The following is a 10,422-nucleotide window of genomic DNA, read 5'->3' on the forward strand; positions in this document are numbered from 1 at the left end:
AGGAGCATGCATCATTTCTGTTCACAAAAATTCACATGAACATCTCAGAACTTAGTCACATGAACACTTAGATCCAAAGGAGGCTCAGAAATATATTTATCAACTGGACAACCACATGCCAGCTAAAACTTATGAGTTCTATTTTTGAAGAAAGAAGGAAATAAGGGATATTAGTGATCAACCAGCTGTCTCTGCCATAGTAGTTGGTCTTTGTATCCTCAGAGCCTCAAACAGGATTTGGCACATAGTAAATGTTGAGGGAATGTTTAATGAAAGAAAGAATAGAGGAGAAAAAAATAAAACCCAAGACTCCTGCCCGTGATCGATGCACCATTAATCTGGAGAGACAAACAAAACGCAGATGAAGAGCTAATGTATCACTCAAAACAATACTTGGTGACATGGTAAATCAATTAACATATTCTCTGTGGGATAGATCATTTTTCTGGCCCCATAATATCCCTCAACCTCCTCCTTTCCACAGGAGCTAACTCTCTAGACTCTGACCCCACTCTGTGGGACAAAATCTCCATTGCCCATCCCTTCACCTGTGTCCACTTTCTAATGGACAAAAAAATTAATGACAAAAATGGACAGTAAATGGACAACTGCAACCCTCATGAACTCAGAGACCCATGTAGGTTTAGCCTTGGTGGTATGTCACATTCAAGAAACAGTTCAGGGAGCGACCAGATGGCTCAGTTGGTTAGGGCGCAAGCTCTTAACAACAGGGTTGCTGGTTTGATTCCCACATGGGCCAGTGAGCTGCACCCTCCACAACTAGATTGAAGACAATGAGCTGCCGCTGAGCTGCAGGAGGGGCGGCCGGATGGCTCAGGTGGTTAGAGCTCTAGCTCTTAACAACAAGGTTGCTGGTTCAATTCCTGCATGGGATGTTGGGCTGCCTGAAACTAAGATTGAAAACGGCGACTGGACTTCAAATTGAGCTGTGCCCTCAACTAGATTGAAGGACAACTACTTGACTTGGAGCTGATGGGCCCTGAAAAAACACATTGTTCCCCAATATTCCCCAATAAAAAAAAAAGAAAAGAAAAAGAAGAAAGAAACACAGTTCAACAGCCAAACATAACTAGAAAGGAACTGCATTTCCCCCTCACATCTCTCAAGAACACTAAAAGAAATTCACAGCAATACTAATCAAAAGGCCATGTCCTTTCTTAGCCACGCCTCTCACCTGCTCTAATGTCTGCTTTGCCAAGCCCCTCATTCACTCCCTGGCCTATGCTATTCTCCTCCCACCCTCCAATCCTTTAGATGAGAGGTTCTTAAAGTGTGGTCCTGGACCAGCAGTGTTAGGTTATCTGGAAGCTTGTTAGAAATGTAAATTTGGGGGCTCCACCCAGATCTACTCAAAGGGAAGCTCGGAAACGGGGCTCAGGTGAGCCTTATACACACTAAAGTTTAGGAAGCTCCTGCCCTGGATCAGTGATTCTCAACTTAGGCAGCTCGTTGGAATCATCTTAGGAGTTTAGAAAAATCCGGGTGCCCACGCCATACTGCTGACCAATTAAGTCAGAACCTGTGGCTGAGGCTTCTGTACTACCGTGTTGCCCCCAAAACAAGACCTAACTGGAAAATAAGCCCTAGCATGAGTTTTCAGGATGACATCCCCTGAACATAAGCCCTAATGCGTCTTTTGGAGCAAAACTTAACATAAGACCTGGTCTTATTTTCAGGGAAACCTGTATGCAGCCAGGTTTGAAAACTACTACATTAGGTTGCGTCTTTCCTTCTTTCTTCCCTTCTCTTAGAACGCTTTTTCAGAACCATGAACCAATCAAACTCAAACTGGCTAAAGGGAAAAAAAAAGGTTAGAGATAAAATTTATGACTTGTAGAACTGAAAAAAAATGTCCAAAGTAGTTCTACCTTCCAGCACTGGCGGATCCAAGTGCTCAAAGATGCCATCAGAATTTTTTATTCCCTCATGTTCTCAGCTTCTCTTTGTGTGGGCTTCACTGTCTCAACGTGATGGCAAAGACAGCTCTTGGCAGTTCCCAGAAAGGAGAGTGTCTCTGACAGTTTCAGCAGTCTAGGTACTAGTAAGCGAATTATCTGATTGGTCCAGCTTGGATCATGTGTCCATCCCTGAACCAATCACAGAGGCCAGATGAATGATGTCCTCTAATTGGCTGGGCGTGGGGCATATGTTCACACCAGGAACTGAGGGAACTAGATGTCGATTAAAGAGACTAAAGGAACCAGGGAATGGCCCTGAGTGTGGTAGCATCTTCCAAAGACGTGCGCAGCAGGTAAAAATACAGACTCCATAGTTCCCTCTCCATCTGCCTCCGAGTTCATTCGCAGTATCACAAAAGTCCAGGGAAACTAGTAGGCAAAAGCCTACTTTGAAGACCTCATTGCTGAGCAGGAAAAGACTGAATGCTCTTTTCTTTGGGGGCGGGGTGCTATAAGCACTTATATTAATTATTTAATCACATAAATTTATATGGGGGATTCTGGATATAATTTAGGGGAGATTCTGAATAATTCATACTTGACTCATAATGCATACGTATTCTAATGCCAGATAAGTGGAAAATTATACACCAGAAATACTGTTCATGCAAATATGCATCTTTACACTCTGCATAAAGAAGGCACCATGGCGTAATTGATAACGATGAAGCCAAAGAAACAGTCATTTAAATTTCGTATTAAGTTCTGTTTAATTAGTTATAATGCATTAAAAGTAAGCTTGTGATTTCAAGGTTATTTTTCCAGTTTTATTGAGACATAATAGACATACATCACTGTTTAAGGCATGTAGTGTGATGGTTTGATTTACATACATTGTGAAATAATAACCAAAGTAGGTTCAGCTAACATACATCTTCTCATAGAGATACAATAGAAAGAAGAGAAAAAACAAAAAAGGAAAAAATTTTCTCCTTGTAGTGAGAACTCATAGGATTTACTCTCTTAAAAACTTTCCTGGGGTGGCCGGATGGCTCAGTTGGTTAGAGCACAAGCTCTTGGTTGCCGGTTCAATTCCCGCATAGGATGGTGGGCTGCGCCCCTGCAACTAAAGATTGAAAAAAAACGGCAACTGGACTTGGAGCTGAGCTGTGCCCTCCACAACTAGATTGAAGGACAATGAGTTGGAGCTGATGGGCCCTGGAGAGACACACTGTTCCCCAATATTCCCCAATAAAATATATTTTTTAAAAAAGTTATTGTGGGTGGTGAACACACAATGGGATTTATAGATGATGTAATACAGAATTGTACACCTGAAATCTATGTAATTTTACTAACAATTGTCACCCCAATAAATTTAATTAAAAAAAAAAAGTTATTGTGCTGTCAATTATGTATTAAAAAGAAATCTTTCCTATGTATCAGACAGCAGTGTTAGCTACAGTCATTGGGTTGGACATTACATGCCTAGAACTTATGTACCTTATAACTGGAAGTTTGTACCTTTTGACCACCTTCCTCCAATTTCTCCTCCTTACCCTCAAAGTTTTTATACATGTATATGCACATGTATATAATTTTCCATAAAATCGTAAAGGTGACCATATCTTATATATTGGGAGGGGGTTCCTTTTCTAGTGAAATCTTTTTTTTTTTAATTAAAGTTTATTGGGGAGACAATGTTGGCAAAGTTACGTAGATTTCAGGTGTACAATTCTGTAATACAGCGTCTGTATAGTCCAGTGAAATCTTTTTGGTTTTCTCTTTTTTCTGGTTAGCTTCTCCGTCCCCTTTTCTCCTTCTTCCTCATCTCTACTCCCAACTTTTTCTCCAGGCCTATGTAATTTCACACATATACATATACACATATGTGTTTGGATACCTAGAGATATACAAATGCGTATATATGGAGATACACACACACGCACACACACTGGATACACAGGAGTTTATATAAATAGGATCATTTTGTCCTTGACTTTCCTGTGCCCTGCTTTTCTCACTTAACAGTATCACGTGGAAATCCCTCCCGGTCACCTGGCAGAGAGCATTCTGATGGTTATGAGATATTCTGTCGCATGGCGATACCATGATCTATTCCACCCCTCCCTACAGATGGAGTTTTACTTGGTTTGCCACTTTTGCCACTATAAACAATACTGCATCCATCTTCTTGCACACATGTGCTTACTTACATAGGTTCCTAAGAGTGGAATCTATCCCACAGAAATGTTAAAAGACATTGCCCAAATGCCATAACATACATAAGGCTTTCCTCTATATGGCCACCAGCAATAACTGTTATGGCTCTTTCTTTTTATTTTTTCCCTCCTCCTCCTTCTTTTCCTCTTCCTTCTTCTCTCCTCCTCCTCCTTCTAAATTGAGGTGAAATTCACATAACATAAAATTAACCACCAATGGTGTTTAGCAGAGTCACAACATTGTGTAACCATCACCTCTAGCTAGTTCTAAAACATTTCCCTCACCCGAAAAGGAAATCCCATTCCCATTAGCAGTCATTCCCTATTCCCCCTGCTCCTATCCCCTGACAACCTTAATCTACTTTCCGTCTCTATGGATTTACCTATTCTGGACATTTCATGTAAATGGAATCATACAACATACAGCCTTTTGTGACTGACTTCTTTCACTTAACGTAATGTTTGAAGTTTCACCCGTGACGCATGTATCAGTACTTCATTCCTTTTGGTGACTGGATAATATTTAATTGATGGATACACCACATTTTGTTTATCCACTCATCATTTGATGGACATTTGGGTTGTTTCCACTTTTTGGCTCTTACGAAGAATGCTGCCATGAACACTCATACACAAGATTTGTGTGGACATATGTTTTCAGTTCTCTTGGGTGTCTACTTAGGAATAGAATTGCTCAGTCATAAGACAATTTTATGTTTAGCTTTTTGAGGAACTGCCAAACTGTGTTCCACAGTGGCTGTACTATTCTACAGTTCCACCAACAGTGCACAAAGGTCTGTTTTCTCATCAGGATACCCATCATTAGATTAGGACCCACTCTAATCCAATAGGACCTCATCCTACTTTAACTAATTACATCTGCAAAGACCCTATTTCTATTAATAAATAAGGTCACATTTACAGGTACAGAGGTCAGGACTTGAATATATCTTTTTGGAAGACACAGTTCAACCCACGATAGGGTGTGATATCTTTTTGTATACAGGACATAGAAGCAGCTATTGAGAAGCATAACTAATTTAAGATAACACCGATAAGCAAAGTGTCTTTTTCTTAAGTTGTAGGAATTTTCAGCTGTTTGTGCAAAGGCAAGACCATCAAGATTGAGTGGCAGCCAGATGGACTCGGCAGAACGTGGATAAGTTGGCTAATTTTAGTTCATGAATACTGCATTTTAATAACCCTTAATAGCTCACATAGTGAATTACTATTAAGTCTCCTATGGATGTATACAGACATGAAAAATCATGCAGCGTCCATCATTCAAGTGCAAGAACTGAAGGAAGGATGAGAGATTTCCATATTCCAAAACACTATGGTTTTTCTGATGGCATTGTGGCAGATACATTGGCTGAGCCAGCTACTGTTCCCAGCCTCTGACTCTCTTCTGTCTCCTTCTTCAGAAGCCGGAAAGCTCCTTTGCAGTTGTGGTTGCCAACTGTGCTGCTGGATTTCTAGGAATATGTTTGCTTTTTGATAAAAGGGACAAACACAACCTGTTCCAGCCCTTCCCCTGCCTCTTTTTGTTTTGAACCGTGCTGTGATGCCTGGAGCTACAGCAGCCTTCTTGCTGCAGCATGAGAAAAAGGCCAAGATGATTGCAGAATAGCTGGCTCTTGTATAATTCACCTGCCGACAGGAAGTACCTGCTTCCAGATTGCTTGTTTTGGGAGAAAATATCAGCCACTCTTAATCAATTTCCCCGCTGTTTGTAGCCCCAAACATTCCTAACGGATTCATTTCTTATGCTACATAAACACAACAGTACACTACCATAATTATATTTATGATTTCATTTAGCTTGGCAATTCAAAGAGCCCATTCCCCAAAGTCAAACCTTATTAGGTTCTTTGAGAGTTGGTACCCCCTAGGATTTCTTTTTAATGAATTGGAAATTCAAGGTTTAAAAATAGAGCTAAAAACAAAGTAGACCCTCCCCCACACCACAGAGGCTGATGTTCAAAGTGATCACCTAAGTGCCATGGGGGGCCAATTACACCAATGTTATCCAGGTGGCTTTCTTCTCCTCTATCCAGAACTATAAAGGGACCCTGAATTCTGGAAGGATTTAGATAGCCCCACTGACTGTTGTTAGATGCCTTTAACCTCTTCCACACTGCTGCACAGAATGCAAAATGTCAGCCACTCTTGGTTCAAAATCTTACTCTTTATGTTCTTTTGGCACCTTGTGACATAGATTCTTCTCAACTGTTGTTTAAAGCATTGACTGAAATGATCTCTTGGAAGGAAATTTAGCAAGCTTTCTCAAAATTACAGATAAAGAGACCTTTCTCTTCACCACCTGGCCGGGTGGGCATGTGACCTAGGCAATCAGATGGTCCTGCCCAGGAGTTTCAGTTCTTGAGCCAGTGATGTTGAGGTAAGGGTAGGTTTACCCTGCACGTAGTGGTCCGGAATCAGCAGCTGTGTGCTCAGACAGTAGCAGTGTCCGGCTACAGATGTGTCCAGCGGTGGCAGCAATATTCACCTGGACAGAATTTTCCATGCTTAGCTTCTGTCATTTCCTACTGGGTTTATCCTTCCTGGGATTCTGTAACCTCTTATAACCTTCCAATAAATCCCCTTACAGTGTAGGTTAGCCAGGGTAGGTCTCTTGCTTGCCATCGAGAAAAGTTGACTGACCGAGCTTGTACATACAGACTCCCTGGGAAGTGACAGGAGAAACTGGTGATGTGGCTACCTCAGGAGAAGGCAACGGGGGTGCGGGTCAGAGGTGGAAAGAACACTGGCCTGTCACCTGTGCCCTCCTGTTCTGCTTGACCTTTGGTAATTTTAAAATCAAATACGTGCATTACTTTTTTTTTCCCCCCAAGTCAAGTTGTTATCCTTTCAATCTTAGTTGTGGAGGGCGCAGCTCAGCTCCAGGTCTAGTTGCTGTTGTTAGTTGCAGGGGGCACAGCCCACCATCCCTTGCGGGAGTCGAGGAGTCGAACCGGCAACCTTGTGGTTGAGAGCCCACTGACCCATGTAGGAATCGAACTGGCAGCCTTCAGCATTAGGAGCACGGAGCTCCAACCGCTTGAGCCACTGTGTTGGCCCCCATGTATTACTTTTAATATGTGTTTTTGAATAAAAAAACTTCAAAGACCAAAAAAAAAAAATCAAATTTTATTTTTAGTTCAAATCATTGTCAGATGGGTGGCACTGATGTGCTCACTCAGGATTTCTCAGTACCTACATCAACGCACCTTTCATAAAAATAAGCACAAAGGAAAACGCCCCTGGAAAGCTGCAGAAGAGAAAGTCTTGTGCCTTCTTATCTATCTCTAACCCTCTGGGGCAAATGTGGCTGGGTTTTAAGTTACCTTCTCTTTTAATGAGGATTACCCAATTGTCTAAGAGCAAAAGAAACAAACCTGAGCCGCAGTGAGTGAGCTTACATATGTCTAGTTTAACTTTAGAATTTGAATGTAGCAAAAGGAATTTTTTAAAGCCATTTTCTTTTTTTTTTTTTAAGGGGAGGTCCTTCCAGTGGATGCCGGAAGACCTACTAGACAAATTCAAAAAGAGCTGTAAGCACTTAAAGCCATTTTCTTACTTTGGGCCTTCCCAGAAGTATCACTTCATCTAAACTCTTGGAGAGCTCACCGGGGTGTTTATACATCACATATTTCCCATGTCTCATTTATTCCCACACATGGACTCATTCATTCATTCAACAAATATTTGTCCTGTGACCCACGGTATGCTTGGCAGCAGAATGGGTGGAGCAAGGGCTGGGAGTTTGAATTCTTTTGGCTGTGAGTAACCTAAACCCAACTCAAATGGGCTTCAACAGAAAAGGAATTTATTGGCTTATGTAACTGTAAGCTTCAGTGCAAATCGGCTTCAGGCATGGTTGGTTCCAGGGGCACATCAAGACTTAGTCTTCATTTCTCAGCTGTGCTTTCTTCTGTGAAGCCTTCACCCTCAAGCAGCTTCTCCCCTGAGACAGTAGCAGTGATGGCCTCTGACAGCTCCACCCCCAAGGAAAGAGGGAGCCTTTCCCCTAACAGTTCCAGTAAAGGTCCTGGCTTAGCTCTAATTTGGCCCAGGTTGAGTCAGGTGCCTTCACTTGATTGATGGGGAGATGCAAGATGTTGATTGGCCAGTGCTCAGTCACATGGTCAAACCAGGATGTGAGAGAGCATGGTCAGTTCCATCTGAATCACATGGATTGAGAATCAGGGTCAGGTAATTCCCACAAAATGACACCAGGGTGCAGTGATTAGAAAAAGAAAGAATGGGTATGGCCGTGGAAATAGATGTCCACCTACAGGTGTAACAAAGATGAATAAAATAACTTTCTTGAGACTGTAGAAACCTCCTGGCTACCTGTGGGAACAAAGACAGGGAGCAGCTTTGCGGGAAAGCAACCTGGCCGTACTCCCCACCCACATACCCTGTGACCCAGCATCTCCTCTCCTGGGTATAGACCCCACAGAACACTCATTCAGCTTGCAGCGATGTGCACAAAGACGCCCACTGCTATGACAGGTGTGGAGGCAGAGATGGGAGCCCATTGCTAAGAGAGTGTATTGGTAAAATGTGGTGGATGCACAGAGTATGGGGAAGCAGTTAAAAGAAATGGACTAGATATTCACAGACACATGAGTGGATCTTAAACACAGAGTGAAAAAAGAAATCGAATGAACTCTGTAACACAAGACTATTTGTGTAAATGTAGAATGTATGCCTACCCTGTTAGTAACCAGAATAGAGTTATCCTTGCAGATGTGACTAGAAAGATCAACACAGCTGCCCATTTAAAGGTTACTTTTCCCAGCTTTCCTTGCAGCTAGGTGTGGCCACATGACAAGCTTCTGGCCAATGGGATGGGAGCAACTCCCGGTTCAAGGCCTTGAAAGGAGAGCACCATCCCTCTCTCTTCCTACTTGGGAGCTGAAGCAGCCATGTTGGTCCGTAAGGTGGAAGCTACATGCTGAGGATACCGAGTGTCAAGATAGAAGGAGCCCAGGACCCAGCCAGAAAACACAGAACCACCCAAACAGCCCTTGACTCCTTTTATCTGGACTATTAGAGAAATAAAAATCCCTCTTGTTTAATCTGTTCTCTTTTGGTCTTTGTGCAGCTATGTAGAACCTACATACTAACTCATAACGAATACAGTGCTCAAAAAGTGTTATTAATTTACTACTATCCTTATTATTCACTCCTCAGTTATTGTGATTATTCTTATATTTTTGGCCACAAGCATTTTTCAAGTACAGCTCAGCAAATGCTCTTGATACCCTCATAATAGAGGTGGTCATTGTTACGGGTTCTTTAGTTGCAAGTGATGGAAACCACCTCTGCCTAAATTAGGCCAAAAAAAGAATTTATTGGTAGCCTAGGGGGTAACTTATTGACTCAAAGGAAAAGCTAAAGAACCAGGCTTCTGGAAGGCCGGGATCTGGGGCTAGTCCTGGATCCGGGTGACAGGAATGAATGGAGCATGACAGTAGTGAAGATTGATTGTGGCTTGTGGGGCACAGCAGCCATGGGCACCATGTTGGCAACAAAAGCATCCAGCTGGGTGGCCAGGTGATGATAACCAGGTTAGACTTGTCACAGAGGTGACATTTAAGCTGAGAATGAAGAGTGAGAAGGAGCTGGCCCTTTCAGATATTGGAGGAGAGTATCTCAAGCAAAATTCCCTTGGAACAGAACCTTTATTTGAGAAACACAAGGCGAAGCTGGACTGGTTGGAATATAATGAAGGAGGCAGAGAATATACTTGTATGAGATGAAACCAGAGGCCAGGTTAAGATCATGGAAGATCTTGGAGGCCATGGGAGAGTTTGGGTTTTATTCTGGATTTTGCTGGTCAGGAATTCTGTTTTGGAAAATTGATAATGGCTGAAGATACCAGTCTATAGATTTGGATATGCTTAGGGTACAGGAGACATAAATGGGGACGTCATCCACATTGAGATACCACTTAAAATCTTGGCACTGAACAAGATCATCCAGAAAGAGGCCAGTACCCAGGACCCAAATCCTGGGGCTATCAAATGTTAGTATGCACCTGAGTCTTACTATTTCCTATCCACCTGACCCCTCCTTGGATGTCATTCCCAGGGACTGCCCCATTTCCCTGCTCCCTTTTTCAGTAAAATTTCTCAAAGGCAGGTTTATAGCTGATATCTCGCCTTTCTCATCTCCTGTTCTCTCCTCAACCGACCCTGATTAGGCTGAAATTAAGTACTAACGTTTTCGAAAGTGAATCAATGTAGTGAAAACTGTTCCATTAATAACAG

The 10,422-nt window shown here is 42.3% G+C and overlaps 1 non-coding gene across 1 annotated transcript; it reads right to left on the reverse strand.

Moving 5' to 3' along the window:
* Positions 1 to 7,641: 7,641 nt before the first annotated feature.
* LOC141568346 (U7 small nuclear RNA) lies at positions 7,642 to 7,705 on the reverse strand. Its single transcript, XR_012491496.1, has one exon. It is a non-coding gene; the product is annotated as a U7 small nuclear RNA (small nuclear RNA).
* Between the last annotated feature and the right edge of the window lie 2,717 nt (positions 7,706 to 10,422).

The sequence above is a fragment of the Rhinolophus sinicus genome, chromosome 13 (assembly GCF_057876585.1).
Source record: "Rhinolophus sinicus isolate RSI-liver-muscle chromosome 13, RSI-T2T, whole genome shotgun sequence".
In the NCBI taxonomy this organism is placed as follows: Eukaryota; Metazoa; Chordata; class Mammalia; order Chiroptera; family Rhinolophidae; genus Rhinolophus; species Rhinolophus sinicus.